Here is a 14905-nt window from a genome sequence, read left to right on the forward strand (position 1 = left end):
TAGTGGGAATATTTTCAGACATGTTAGGAAGCGTCTCTGTTGGAGTTACCTCGATGTTGCCAAGCTAGACAAGCGGCTCCGAAGACTCTCAGACCGTCATCGTTGATTATAAATGCACGGTAAATGGCTAGATTGTATAGGTGGTAAACAGAAGTACAAACGATTGTTCATTATATTGTTTGAAGAACAACGTAATTCCTACGATTTATGATTAGTTTTTAAGTGGGCAGCATCACGAAATAGATACTGGGAGATACTCTGAAAAAATCAGCAGTGCCTTACTTTAAATTTTATTGGTAGATACAAAGACCTATTCAGATGTAAGTTATGTTTCACTGCAAAGTGATTCGGTATCAGTGATAACATCCGGCAACCGACCGCTTAAGTCGAGAAGGCATAAGTAGAATTTTCGCGATTGTCTTAAGTTATTCAATTAGTTGATTGTGAGCAATTTTTTCTCATATATTTGTTGGTAATAGTTCAATAGATCTTTTGTCCATCAAAAAGCTAACGGTCTGTGTCGTTGCTAAATCACCTACGAGGGCTTTGTTGACCTAAAGCATACTTTTACTTTGTTGGATATTCGACGCATGAAGTAATCACGGAATCACTCGTTGTCTGCTCATCTCTATCAGTATCTATAGACCTTCACTCCAGGAGTCATTGTCTAGAGTCACATTTCCCTTTTAGCAAATAGAAGTTGGTCAATCAGTATGCGAGCCAAACCATTATCTACAGGTACGTTTCCTCCAGTTATGTTGAATCTATTTGACGAAGATATGGCCGTAGAAAAGAAAACCATTCTTGGAGAATTTATGTGATACTTTTGGTCATTTTGTATCAATAAACATATTGCATGATATAGCGATTTTATATGCGGCTACACTGGGAAATAGCCGTTAGTCGCCAACGAGTTTGGTCAGCTTTATTGCTGAACGGGTTACTGGCCTGTCTGCAGTGAGTTAAAGAAACGAAATGACGATACGTATCGATGCTTGTAGCATGGTTTCAACAAGCGGCGACACTCAGTAAACATTAGCAATGTCTTCAAATATCACACCATGTGTGGAATCACTGTTTTTTTTTGTACACCGTATAAGTCATCCTGCTCTAAAATTATCTTAAAACGTTTTATAGAATATATTGCGCATATTCGTGATGAGATATTCACAAAGTGTTCTACCTAGCGAAACACAGCTAAAGTAATACCCACGCTGACAGTCTTATTAGGTTAGAATCACTCTAATACGTCCGAAGTCACAAGAACCGCCTGAAGGGGCCATTGACAAGAAGACGGTTATACGGTTTGAAGAAAACCCGTGGCACGCATCTGTACCTACACCAATGAAACTCCTAGCGGCTAGCAATATCGCATATGATTTGGCCATACAAGCAAAAACCTCGTACATAGAAACGATGCTACTTCTTTTGTGTACATGCGGCTAGAGCTAGGAGCAGAACAATTTGTACCATATAATTCAGTTAACACCGAGTGGGCAGATTTATAATGTATTGACAATGCAGGTGTGTGAAAAAATACGCTACAGCTGCTTTTTTGAAAGTCTGAATCAACGATGCTTCTGTTTTCTGGCGTGAAATCAAACGCATGCCACCTGTTTTTGATTCTGAGTGACAGCCACTGCCTCCTCTCTACTCATTAGCTTTAAGACCTATATTTTCAGTGTGCCTTTCTTGAAGAAATGGTTCATCTCGAATGATTTTGTGCAGTGTTGGATACGAATCTGCGATGCAGGCGCAATGCCAGATTCTGAGATGGTGGGTATGACATCGTAGAAAAAGTATCAGACGGATGGAAGCAGCGTTAACAATCTTCCGAACACCGCGATAAAGACATCCTCGCGCACTTCTGAAGACGTCTGGTACGCTTTAGTAGAATATATGTATATATCTATATATATGTATATATCTATATATATATATATATATACCAGACTTTCGTTTAACTTCATCTAGAGGTGCAGCAATTTAACAAATCCGACGACGCACGATCATTACATACGTATGCATTATGTCTTTTAAGTCAACGGCTTTCATTTCTAGGGTACCACTATCTACTATGAAATAAAACGAAAGGCTTGTATGTCTGCATGTGGTATCCTTTACGCAAACTGATATTCTGCTCAGCCAGCATTAGTTGCATGCAAACGGACACCTTAAAGGCTAGGTCACGGAACACGCAATTCCTCCAAGGTCTAAAGCTTTTACAAGTGAATACCGTACTACACTAATCCTCCGAAACATCAACCTTGATAGAGTCAATATTTTAGGCCTTTTATTTTTCGTCACCCACTGCCTTTTGCATGCCACCGTCGTCCAATGAAGACCTTCTTTTCTGCGTCCGGAACAGACCGCGCAGGTCCATAGAGGACCAGATGGCCTCGGTTTGTAGGGCGTGAATATTTCCACGTGTAAACAAGCTTGATGAGTACGCGTAACAACCCAGCCTAGGTCGCAGCGAGAGGCTTTCGACCTCCGCCATTGGACATACCTCGAAAGGCTGACAGGTACCGGGACGGGCGGGGGATACTGCTCGGCTGACTGGTTACCATACGCAGCTACATCAGTGTAGGAAAATACAACATCAGATACACTTTTCACAAGAGTTTCGGATCAGGATTTATTCATCAACTAATATTCAAAATAAGCCTAACAAACTGTGGCCTACTCATGTTATCAACTACGTTTACATACAATGAGTATACGTAGCGCTTGATCATCCTCCACCCATTTCGACAAGAAAATCACACAATGAAGCGCTGCCGGTATGTAGGAAAAAACTTCAGTATAATACCGCGTGGAATGGCATAACACAATTTTGTGTGAATTACTGCACTATACGACATTTTTTCTTCCCAGCTCAAGTGTTTGGTCGGGTTTGTTCATACGTTTCGCGTATTACTATTCTTCATTTTGCTTATCACTTAGCTGATATTAATTCATTGTCGATTCGAATAAATGCTATGTATAGGACCTTTGGTAATGCGGTAGGGGTTTGCGTGTACAGCACTCAATCATACGCTTCGAAGACGGTTAAAGAACCCATGGGGATCATAAATAGGTTGCCATAAACGCGGGCGACCGTGCTGCGACGAGACGGGATTTTCGCCCGGCCGACTCAGTTACCAGCAAAGTTATCGTACGACGAGAACAATAACCACAACATCAAGTGCTACAAGAACCTTGGTTTGCCCCGTTTCCGAAAGCGGTGCCATAGTTGGCATATTGAACATGTAGAATATGCCTGTTTATTCCACGTAACTGGCTACATAACAATTACCGCTTACCCGCATTTCGTATACGGAAATAGGAGAGCGATAATACCATGACCAGACCGAACACTGGCCTCACCGCTAACCCATTCAGGAGCTTTTGACTTTTACCACTCAGCTGTCAAATAACATAGAATCCCTATCTAATAGTATGTTAAAAAGAAGCTGAATTAATAATACTCTATATCTATAGTCTGTATCTGTATCGTCGCCTGACTTCTGGCTAGACCAGGCTTTTAAGTAGACAAGCCCATGAGGTCTAGTAAATGATAAACCGATGAGGCGGAACTTGCTGGACCATATTGTCGGTTTAATTAAATTCAATATTATCAATTTACTGCAGCCAGCACCTTGACCTCTGCGTAGATGCTAGAAGAGCCAGAGGTATATAACGTAAGAACGAATTGCTCATATTGAAGGAACCTGGTAGCACAGACTTAGACGACTAACGAACAAAATGTGTGCAATAATTGACAAAAAAAAATATAACGGTATATTATATGTACGGTTCAATTAATCTTTTTTCGTTCTTGTTGGCAGGCCACAGTGCTTTCCACGTCCATCGGAGAGCGTAAGCGCACGCCGTCTGCGAACTGTGCTAAATGACTCCGTGTACATATTAATAGCAAGACTTAACTCTCTTTTTCTAGCTTGTTATTTTTTTCAATTAGCACGAAGAGCCACTCTTGCCACTAGTCGCACAGTAACTCGGCTTGATATCGTCGTACAATCTTTGATAGATGCGACCTAGAAGGGTTGACTGAAAGGAAGAACTGCTATATTCATAGCCTAAGAATTGCTTATATTGTTTTAAGTCGGGGTCGAAGTGTGTCTTCCGCCAATTGAATTTAATTTGCCTCACATGTGTCCAAGATAGTTAAGTCCTTGCGGCTGCATAACGATAGGAACACCTTCAATTAAATTTAGATACATTTTAAAGTAGGATTCCGTTATCGTGTCGCATATATATCGTATAGAATCGAGAGGTAGCAATTGATTGTGCTAATTTGCACTAACTGAAAGTAAAAACAAAATGAAAGATTACTTCTAGAAACGTTTGTATATATAGAACGCATGTCTATGTCAACTATAACACTAAAGGAGTAGGATGAATTAGTTAACTGTAACTAGACAAAACATATCTAAAGAGGATCTCCTTCCCAAAGGACCTCTATCTAGAAGCTAATTTTGCTATATGACAAAAAAAATAATAGCTTTAATAAATTGCCTCCGTGATAAGAATAGCATGAAGTCGAAGCTATACGTTGAAACGACTTTTAGAAAACCTATTTGACAAAACGGAACGTATATATGTAAATGGAATTGGGTCTCCTTTGGGGACACTGTTTATTTTTTGCCTAGAAGGGAGAATTTTGGCCAACGTTTCAGAATTTACACTGGAAATTTCAAATTATGTTGTTCGCTTATCGAGGGCATTCATAGGATTGAGAAAGCAGGAAAAATTCAAAATTAACAAAGCTGAACTTCAGTTTTTCTGGATAAAAATTTTTCATACGGCGTAGATATAAAAAATTGGAATCATGCTATAGCATAAACATGCAACTGGGAGGAATTATTAGGTCAGGAAACATCAACACAGTAAATTTGTCGCCGAACACAGGTTTCATCCTCATTTGATACCAGCTGAAGTGTTCTAAAAAACGATCAGAAAAGATCGTTTATTAACCTGCGCTTTGAGAAAAATTCCGTATACGCCTCTAAAGATTAACGACACTAACTCCCTGTACTTAACTTGTAGTCAGCAACACCCTACCAAGACCGAAGTTATTAATGTATGATGTCGTAAAGTCGGAAATAGAATAGCAATCGCATAACGTAATACGTTCTTTAACTTATAAAAGAGGAGCCACTTGAAGAAGAGTCTGGTACGTACATAACGGGGGTTACGGCTTACACCTAAGCCTTCTGGCTCCAATGAATTCAATATGCCGATCATTTGATTACAGTACTATTGATTCATAGCCGGACATAGATGTTTCAGTGGGGGTTGCATGTCTCTAGCGCTCCTGGTTCCATTCGTGGACAAAGTCCGTCTATAGCACGAGCGTTTATAGACAGCGTAGACATCACGCTACAAACGAGCTATAAATATGTCGCAAAACAAAAAAAAAATATTCTTTGACTAATGCTGGGCGAATAACAACTATTTAAAAGTACGTCAAAAAAACATTGCATAGTAACGGGAAAACCCCGAGAGCCTCCAAGAACTTCAACTCGCGGATCCCAGGCAACATCTTCCCGTAAGTTTCGCGTCTCTAGCCATCATGTCCTTGCGGGTTGTAGAAAAGGGAGGAGTGTAGGGCCTTTTTTGCTTGCCGCCACCGTAGCCTGAATGTATTTCCAGAGTTTCCGGGTTTGACGTTCTTATGAGGTACCCAGCAAAGGTAGGCACAAATAAAACAAAAGGATAAGTATAACCCACCGCCTGGATCCGGGCAGACGGAGACCGCTTAGAGACCCAACGCAGGGTTTCAAGCTTCAGTCCTGCCGTTTCGTTATCACCAGGTCTGTAATATATGCAACGGTAAGGAGAATTACACGACAAATGATATTCCAAGTGTGCTAAAAAGCTCACTTCTATATTCTGTTTTTTCGACCTCAAGCGACATATTTCCTACGTTTGTTCTGATCTGTTTATGTAATATGGAGGCCTCTCTAGCTGAGGCACAGTGCCTAGATGCTAAGCACAAGGCATTGTTGTTGTTCGAGTTAACCAACGCGCATATACAAGTAATATGTGTCAGTATAGTGTGATTTTCGTTAGTCTAATGGATGTATTAAAGAAAAAGATCCAGTGTTTAATTAACTGAATTACACGAATCGTGCTGTTTCAGCGTATCATTTGCTACCAAGAGTGCCGCAAGATGAATCACCATGGTCGAAGTTCGTCGTAAAGGTTATGTATATAGTTTCGCAGCCTGTTATTGATTGGCCTCTAACCGTTTAGGGCTTTGATTGCCCGGATGGCTTAAGATTTGTCGTCAACACGCAGACACCCGTTCGTGTTCCATGCACGATTACTATTTCCATCGCATCAGCTTATTGCTTCAAGAAATCACACCACGTTTCCTTACCAGCTACACAAACATACGTACGTAGAAAACTTTTCTCGAGATTTTTTGGTTTTAGCATAAACATTCTTCTTCGGCAAACTCATTTCTTGACAAAATTTGCGTATCCCCTGGCCGTATAATGCATGTGGTAGGCATAAGGGCTTGCCCCTTTAAGGGCAAAAGCAAAAAAAAACTCAGCCGCCCCTACCAATGCATCTAAACTAAAGTATCAGTTTGGACATCCTTGAGGCTGATTTTTGTGATAAAGGTTGGCAGGCAGATTAATAGACTGGGTAAGGCAAATAAAAGGAATGTATCCTTAGAACAGGAGGAGAAAAATGAAAGACGAACAGCGTACATATCCGCTAATATTCCAAAGAAGAGCTTTGTCGCGATTATAATATGTGAAGTATCCACTAACTATATGCAGCAAGATCAATCCACATAATTCCCGAAATGAATGATAAAGTTAATTTAACTGAAGGTCAAGATTAAAGGACCACTAGGCTAGTGGCGGGTTAGGAAAGGCCCAACTCGTAGACTGGCTGATACATAAAGCTCGCCTATTCAACTAACTTCAGGAGTAGCTCTGTGTAAGTAAAACAAAATAAGAACTACTAAAATAATAGAAGAACAAAGATGATGAATATGGGCGAAGGAAACGAATATACGGGATTGGTGGGAGCAGCGACTGCGAAAAACCCTATGCAGTGTCTGCTCGTCGACAGTGCTGCGATCTTCAAAAATGGAAATATTCACCAGTGTACTTTTAACTGCCACCATTTCTTTCCTCAAACCCTATCGAACTCGTACCCATATATCCAGGCAGGACCGAGAGTATTCGACGAGGGAGAAGTATCGTCGAGTACATTACCATATTCACCGTCGGTCAATAATCTAATAATAATTAAAGCTACAGTAAAGATGTTTGTTTCGACGAAGCGTATACGGCCGTACCTCTGCTGTGCGAAAATCGTGATTTTAAAGTACGTTCAGTACTCCAAGAGTCTTCGATAAAGAAGCTATCCGAGCGACGACAGCAATAAGAAGCGAGCCTTGCAAGAAGCAAATTTTCGACAAGAAACGTCAGAAAGGGAAGCATTCACTGTGGATACGTACTTATTTTCGGCGGCGATGAACAACGACGAAGACTAGCATAAGTTACCTTTTTCATCAAAGGAATCTGTCTTATCTGCCCGCAATTGCTATTTAGTTTACTATTAAAAGACAATATTAATATAGGGTGGCAAAATAATTAGTGTTTTGGTTTGTTAGAAGGGCAATATACAAAAACAACGTTTCATACGCAGACAGGTTATGAGAGAGCCAAATTAGGGGCGTCCCAAGGCGTCAGAGGTATTAGCTGTGCAAATATTTGTAGCAAAAAGGTTTTTGCGCTCAAGCCAGTTCGCTCGCTGTATGCATACTTGTGTGTTTTTTTTAAATAGTCGCTACCTCTTAACCCCGATGTGGCAGTGTAGTTCTTTGCAGAGGCTACATACCATGTATCGTGTAGCAGGACTCAAATCTTTGGCCTGAGCCGTTCGCTTCAACAACAGATAACGTACTAGATCGACTTATGGCCTCCGTGACGAAAGCGATAATATGATTGCCGGCGAGGTTTTTGCCGCCCTGCGCTATAAAACTGTGCGCCTTGCGTTAAGGCTCGAACATCATCGCTTAGTAAAGGACTTAGCACGTGGTTTTTTTATTCTATTCGAAATGATAGCAGCCATAGGAAGAACACAGAATAGATAACAAAAACATTATTATATAAAAGTGGCGACTTAAATGACTGATAAATCATTCACTCAACAAGCTTTGTCCAAAGCATGCTGTCTTGCTTACCAATATGCGTTATTTCTGACGGTGCATAGTCACCGAGATAATTCAGCTCGATTTCTATTTCCATGTCGAAAGAATATATAACCTCTTATTATACATTCACATATGAATTAACAAACTGAGCCAAACTCTAGCAAAGACATACAGACGACAACTGTGTTTCATTAGCGATGATTTCTCAGGGTAATTTTACACACAACCTTAACTTTAGTCACTCAGAATAGATACAAGAGCCGTCCCTAAGATGTGCCGCGTCAACATGTTTGCCTACTCAACAGAGGAGCACGGGGGTGGCCTAAATTCAAATCAAAGCCTAACACGCTTACGTTGACGGAGGAACGATGAGCGTCGTAATTCCATCAAATGCTCGACGTCTCCTTAGTGCTCTTATTGAACCTTTATCTTAACTGGTCCTGAAAGCATCATATTCGCTAGTTGTAGTAGAAGGCTAGTTGGAACTCGGCTATAGAAAATATCCTACGTATCCGAATACTGCTGTTACAGAATCGATGAATGCACAGTTAGAGAAAAAGTACCGTGATCAAAGCGTTCATGATTGCAAACTTGGTGATTGGCAGAGCAGACATTATCAGCTGAGAAATAATCCAATTTAATATACAATTAATGTTCGAACAGAATTTTGCTAGGGCAACGCAAATTGAATTCAAACGTATGTATGCAAAACAAACACGAACAGAATAGCGCTACCGATATTTGTAGCTGTTATGAGACCTAGCGAAAAGGTTTTTGCACAACCCAGGACATGGAACGAAGGATGCAAGAGGGCACATTACGAAAGATTGGCAGGAGAAAGTGTCTTATTGGAGGACCCTTTAGCGGATGGCCTTGTCGGCTGATACTCGACCTGACTAAACGATTCAACAAGTTCGACCAAATGGAATCATGGAAGAAGTGCTAATTGAACACTGACGTCTCCAACAAGTGAATTTGTACAATCAAATACACAAAATATGGGGTATATGTTTCGTTATAGATCACAAGTCGGGGTGCATAGGCGGATCATATTGATTCGACTCTCAGTCTGCCTTCGCGCTTATCGACTGGGAGTGATTTAAAAGCATTATCTACTCGTCCATACATTCATTCTTTCGCATGTATAATATGTCTACGAGGAAGGTCTATCTCAGGTACAGGCTCATACTTTTACGAGCGCATTCGGACCCATGAGATTTTGTATTTACTACTCCAAGAACCTGTGGTTGGATTTTACATTCATCTTGAATACTCGGTATGTGACGAGCCGAGCTGAAAAGTGAAGTAGATGAGTCAATTCTCAGGATAGCGCAGCTCTTCTCTACAGAGAAGACTACAACAGTACGCTCGACCTCTAGCTGGCCCTAAACTGTCCATTAATTAGTTATCGGTCAATCCAATGCGTCCACCAGCTAAAGTGGATAGACTGAGCTAAATAAAACAACAATATATAATAAACAATAAAACAAACAACGGTCCCATTTATAGCTTTATATTGCGAATGACCAAACACAAACTGCCCCGACTGGTTTGACTTTTTGTTAGTCGATAGGGGCAAACCATTTACATAGTCTCCAAACGAGTTACCTTAGCTGGGTCGTCTGTGAATCTTGAGGTAATTAGCCAGCTCGTTCTACGACTAACTCGATTGTTATTTAAAATCTACCCTTATTATGTAATGTGTAGCTGTATAGCCTTACTGTGCACGTCAGAAGGGCAGCTGTGACTGATAACCAGTTTTTGTCCTAGGGGGAGATTTGGTCGCAGTATATACTACGAGGAAATGTAAAACAAAAAAACTAGATATGTACAGGGTAGACATTCAAATTCGAGTAAACAAAAAATATTGTTTGATTTGGTGGGCTCGTGCATGCATTCATCTGCCTTGTTTTGGTATCAAAAAAAGTCAGTGTTTTTAGAAGAGAACCGCAGATTCACTATGGCGAGCAACAGTGAGTCATTTTTGGAATATAGTAAACATCAGCTATTGCGCTCAACAGAGCTCCCCAAGATGGCTTTTTTCTTCGTTATTGGCAATCTTCAAGTAGCTTCTGTGGACACCGAAGAAGGTGTCATTTATAATGTAAACTCAATAGGGTTTAGATTTGAAAGGCTCGATAATTCATCGAGATGGCCTAAAAAGAAACATTTTTTTTTAATAAAATTAGGTCTTCGCTACAGAGGTCAAGGGCCATTTTAGAGGGCCATATCGATTGCCAATTAAGTTGTCCAGATAAACTTCAATGGTTAGTCTTTGTTGGAACTGCTCGGCCTTTTTGAGCTCTTACAATTTCTGGACTTTAGGGTATTATCAGCATAAAATTTAATACAATTGGAACTTTTTGTATACGACGTATTCGACCCCTTAGGAAGCTTACTTTTACTGATATTATTTGATGTATGATACACATGATAAAAAGGTACCCGCTGATTAAAGAACGACTATTTTGAGAATAAGTTGTTAATGGCTTATATGCCAAATTCAAACTGTAATCCCAGTGAATGATGGTTATATTGTACATGACTGTCGCTTCTAACATCTGTAAAAACACTTCGTTGAAATACCTTTTTTTTTTTTTACTTAGATCCACTCTTAAAGCATAAGAAGATTTCTTAGTTTAGGGACCCTATATATACAAACATTGTTTTTTTTTTTTATCTTATTAGCGTGTCTGATTGCGTGCGTCATATAATTACGACGGATATTCAAGTGCTTTGAGCGCATAAACAATTATACGGGTTACTTTATGTACATTTCCCTTTATTTATGACCTCTAACCGACATTGGACTGACATGCAACCCTGACTGCAGCCGACAGAACGTGGGCACTCTTTAGCCTGATTTAATCGAGGTTCGACGTGCGGGTCGGTATTCTGTTAATTGAAGACTGTGCACCCGCTAAGAGCTACGAAATGTTTTCACGATACGGAAAGCAGTACGTGGCATTTGGATAATTCAATTAGAGCAATCGGCCAAACGGCGATAGTTTATTCAAGAGAACAGCATAAGAACGAAAACAATGCATTGGAAAGAAATGCCTAACACCTGTACCTGTCAAGATCGGATGCAGCAATAATTCACTGAAGAATGAAGTATTCATGTGAAGATAAATTCTAAGGAGACATGCAGAAAGTCACATGTATATATTCCGGCATTTACTATAAAATGCGAGCAAGGTTAAGCTTGTATTTCAAAATGACTAAAACGCAACCCGGTAGAATATGTTCGTCGACAGGAAAAAGGATACACTGCGGTATTCTTCACACGAATTCACCAGGTGCATGTGCTGGGCACAGGTCTGTCCCTCGCTTTGTGTGTAGTTGTCGGGCGCATGGCGCCATTGAATCCTCTACGAATTTCGTTAGCGGACTTGCAGAACGTTCAATGCTCGAGTGTAGAGTAGCCAGCTATCGATCGCAAGGAGTTAGCACTGCTAGCAGAGGGATAGGTCACCTCCAAATCCAGGCTCAACCGGTCCAGTAAAACCACTCGATGACCCTGTGGCCAGATTGCAATGAGTCGTGCAATATTACGTAGGTATTCGTCGTATATTAGGATAGGGACTAAGTGCCCAATGCATCACGTGACTGCTCCTAAGTACTCTGGTATGACAATAGAGCCGATTAGGACATAGGCGTGCGCTTGCCTACCGTCGTCGGTTACGCAATCGTAGCGAAACGTTTTGCCGCGGTCTCTGCACACCCGCCAAGCACCTGCTTAACAATGAAATTGACTGATACGCACAAGCACATAGGAAAACTGGTTCGTTATGCGATCAAGGTAGCATGAGAAACGGCCGCTAATAGCTAGCAGTGCCTAGTTAATGGTGAAGATAATTAGTAATAATCTATTTTCTACCTATTAACTATCGAGAAAATGGTTTGTTTAATGAAACTAATGTTAAGCTGCTATGGCGTATATATGAGAAAAATAAGCGAGTAAAATTTGTAGATAAGCTGATTACGTCTGCCAGGGTCTCTATATACAGAGCTTTTTGGCAAGCTTCGATAAACGTCATATAATGTAATAATCACTGGGAAATCAGTTCGATATCTTGCTCATCGACTGTTTTTGACCAGCATGCCTATACGAGGTGTACCTATGGTGGAATGAAGTCCGCTTCTGCGTCTTACTTCATAACTGCCCTTTCTGCTAGCCAGCCGAACAAATAGGGTGCTTGTTAATGTGTTCCGTTTTTTGGTTTCATTGAATTGGAAACCGCTTCCAACGCAAACAACCGCTAAGAAAATGCATCGGCTCTTTTCTAGCCGTGTATGCTGGAGAAAATTCTGTTGCGGGCATCATGTGACCAGGTGCTAGTTGGTTCATCTGGCCTTATTTCGCATTGCTACAACGCAACCACATATGAAGCGCTACCTGTCGCCTTCGAAACAGACTACAATTCGTAAGGATCAACTCTTTTCTCGTTATGATGCTAAAAAACGAAGAGAAATTTTCCATTATTTTAGAAGCCTGTCAAGTTTTTGGCACAGGCGTTTAGCTGCGGAAAGACGCAGCCGGATCAAAGCTTGGCCTGTTACAAGAAGGTTAGAAGCATTATATGAACCGTGTCACAGTCTTAATTAATTGAATTGGACATTGGCGCAATCTAGTTGAAAAAAATAGCCACTCGCATTGTTATTAGTGCACAAAATGTATGCGATTGTAGAGGAATTAAGAGCTGACAAGCGTTTTATATTTAAGCAGAGCCTAATGTGAGCCTTCATTACACAGTTCTGTATTGATCAGTTTTACTTCAGCTTTAAAATTACTTTATTGTGAATGTAGCAGCTGGTTCAGGCGCCTCCCTTGTTCTCAACACTTCCATTTCGTTGAGTAACTTCGTTCTAATAGGACTACTAATAATAAACAAACAGGCAGCAATGTTTGAGTCCCGACTTTACAAATCAGCCATTAGTTCTCCTAAATATTATATATGGTCGAAGAAAGCCTTATTCCAACCAATAGGTGAACAGGATGACTTCTAACACAAGCATACGTATATTACCACATTATAATAACAACCTAATGAAAACCTTAAATAGCACACTAATTATACTTGTTCAACAGTTATCATTACAGTTAACGAGAAACTATTCAACAAAAACTTGCATGAACCTCGGTCCGAATAACACGGCGCTACCATAAGCATCCAAAGGTGAGATTAGCTTGAATGTAGCCGGCATAAACTTACCTGAAAAAAGGGAATTGTTCTGGATTAGAAGACGCAATTTTTTTTTCTAAACTCCTTCTAAATAAAATAAATTCTAAATAAAATAAAAAAAAATAACAAGAAAAAAATTAATAAAGTGCTATCAGACAAAAGGCACATACGAAACAATATAGGTTGGCGATAAGCGTAAAGCAGTTACTATCAAATTGTAGTGGTTACCGTATAACATAGAAAAAGGCAGGCAACGATTCATATCGCTCGTTATTCCTTTCTATTTAGCAAATGAACAAAGATTCCCTTTGCTGGCGTGAACAGAAGGTTAAAAGGGGATGTAAATTGCTTAAGAATCGGGTCAGAATACGAGCCATATTGAAACCTGCCCTTTCCAGCACAGCTCTTTTTAAATGTAAACCGTACGTTCACTTCTTTCTCTCGTATGCTAAGCAGCCACAGGGCCTGCGTACATGCCGGCCATCCTTTCTTCTAGTGCTGGTCAACGCTTAGATACCAGCATCGACCGACATCGTCATCTTCTAGAGGGAATGGTTTTTGAGGCTTCTTCCGTAGTCTGGGACCATACGTGATTCTTTTATTGCTGCTTCCACCAAGTCGCTAAGTGCCCAAATGAGCGGAAAGGATCGCTCCCATAGGGTACTGCTATTTACCACTGCATACGCCTGCGTCGTCTACGAGCATACGCCGTGTTTACCGTTTCGCACACAACAGCAAACAGCTTAGCCAGCGGCTACAAACGTAGCGGACAAAATGACAACTATCTGTCTCGCTCAATATGTTGAGGCTGTTGGCTTCTTTTGTCATCGCCCGCCGTCGCAGTAACACGATGGAGTAGAACGTACCCATACGTTCAGAAGGGCTATTTTTGGCTGAAAATTTTCATTTCCGGAAGTGGGCTGTTTAGAACACCGTGAAAGGATGCCTTCTTTCACTAACGTTACCTGCCATGTAGAGAACAGAGGTTTGTTCGCACACCGTTCGGACGCTGGTGGGTCTACTGTTAACGTCTGCTTATGTAAATTTAGGACAGAGGCTTTCAGAGGTGCAGATACAAGGTAAATGTTAAGAAAAATAAAATAGGATTTCGAAAGTCTCGTATAATCGAGATAACCTATTGATTCGTAATGGCATTACCTAATCGCAATAAATAGGTTTTTTTTAAGATTCTAGCATATCCAGGTACATGACAGTCTATATGTGGTAAATTGAAAACCATAAGGCTCTAAACTCTACGACATCGCCATAGGTCGTAGACATGCTTATTATCAATACGACTGATACCTGGTTCCCAGCTATTTTTCCGCTGTGAGTATTATCGCTTGTGGAGTCTACGCTTAATCGGTTTGAATACACCAATCTTCCTCCTCGGCTATACACATGACATCGGTCGCCGGATGATCCCAAGTTTCGCTGACCGAAAGCCTATTACTAAACCTAAAAGGTAGTTTAGGTTTCAATACAAGAATAAAATCACTATATGCTTTCTGAAGGACCAAATTTAAGTTCGGCGACT

Source organism: Varroa jacobsoni, unplaced genomic scaffold (assembly GCF_002532875.2).
Source record: "Varroa jacobsoni isolate VJ856 unplaced genomic scaffold, vjacob_1.0 scaffold_1469, whole genome shotgun sequence".
NCBI classification, from domain to species: domain Eukaryota; kingdom Metazoa; phylum Arthropoda; class Arachnida; order Mesostigmata; family Varroidae; genus Varroa; species Varroa jacobsoni.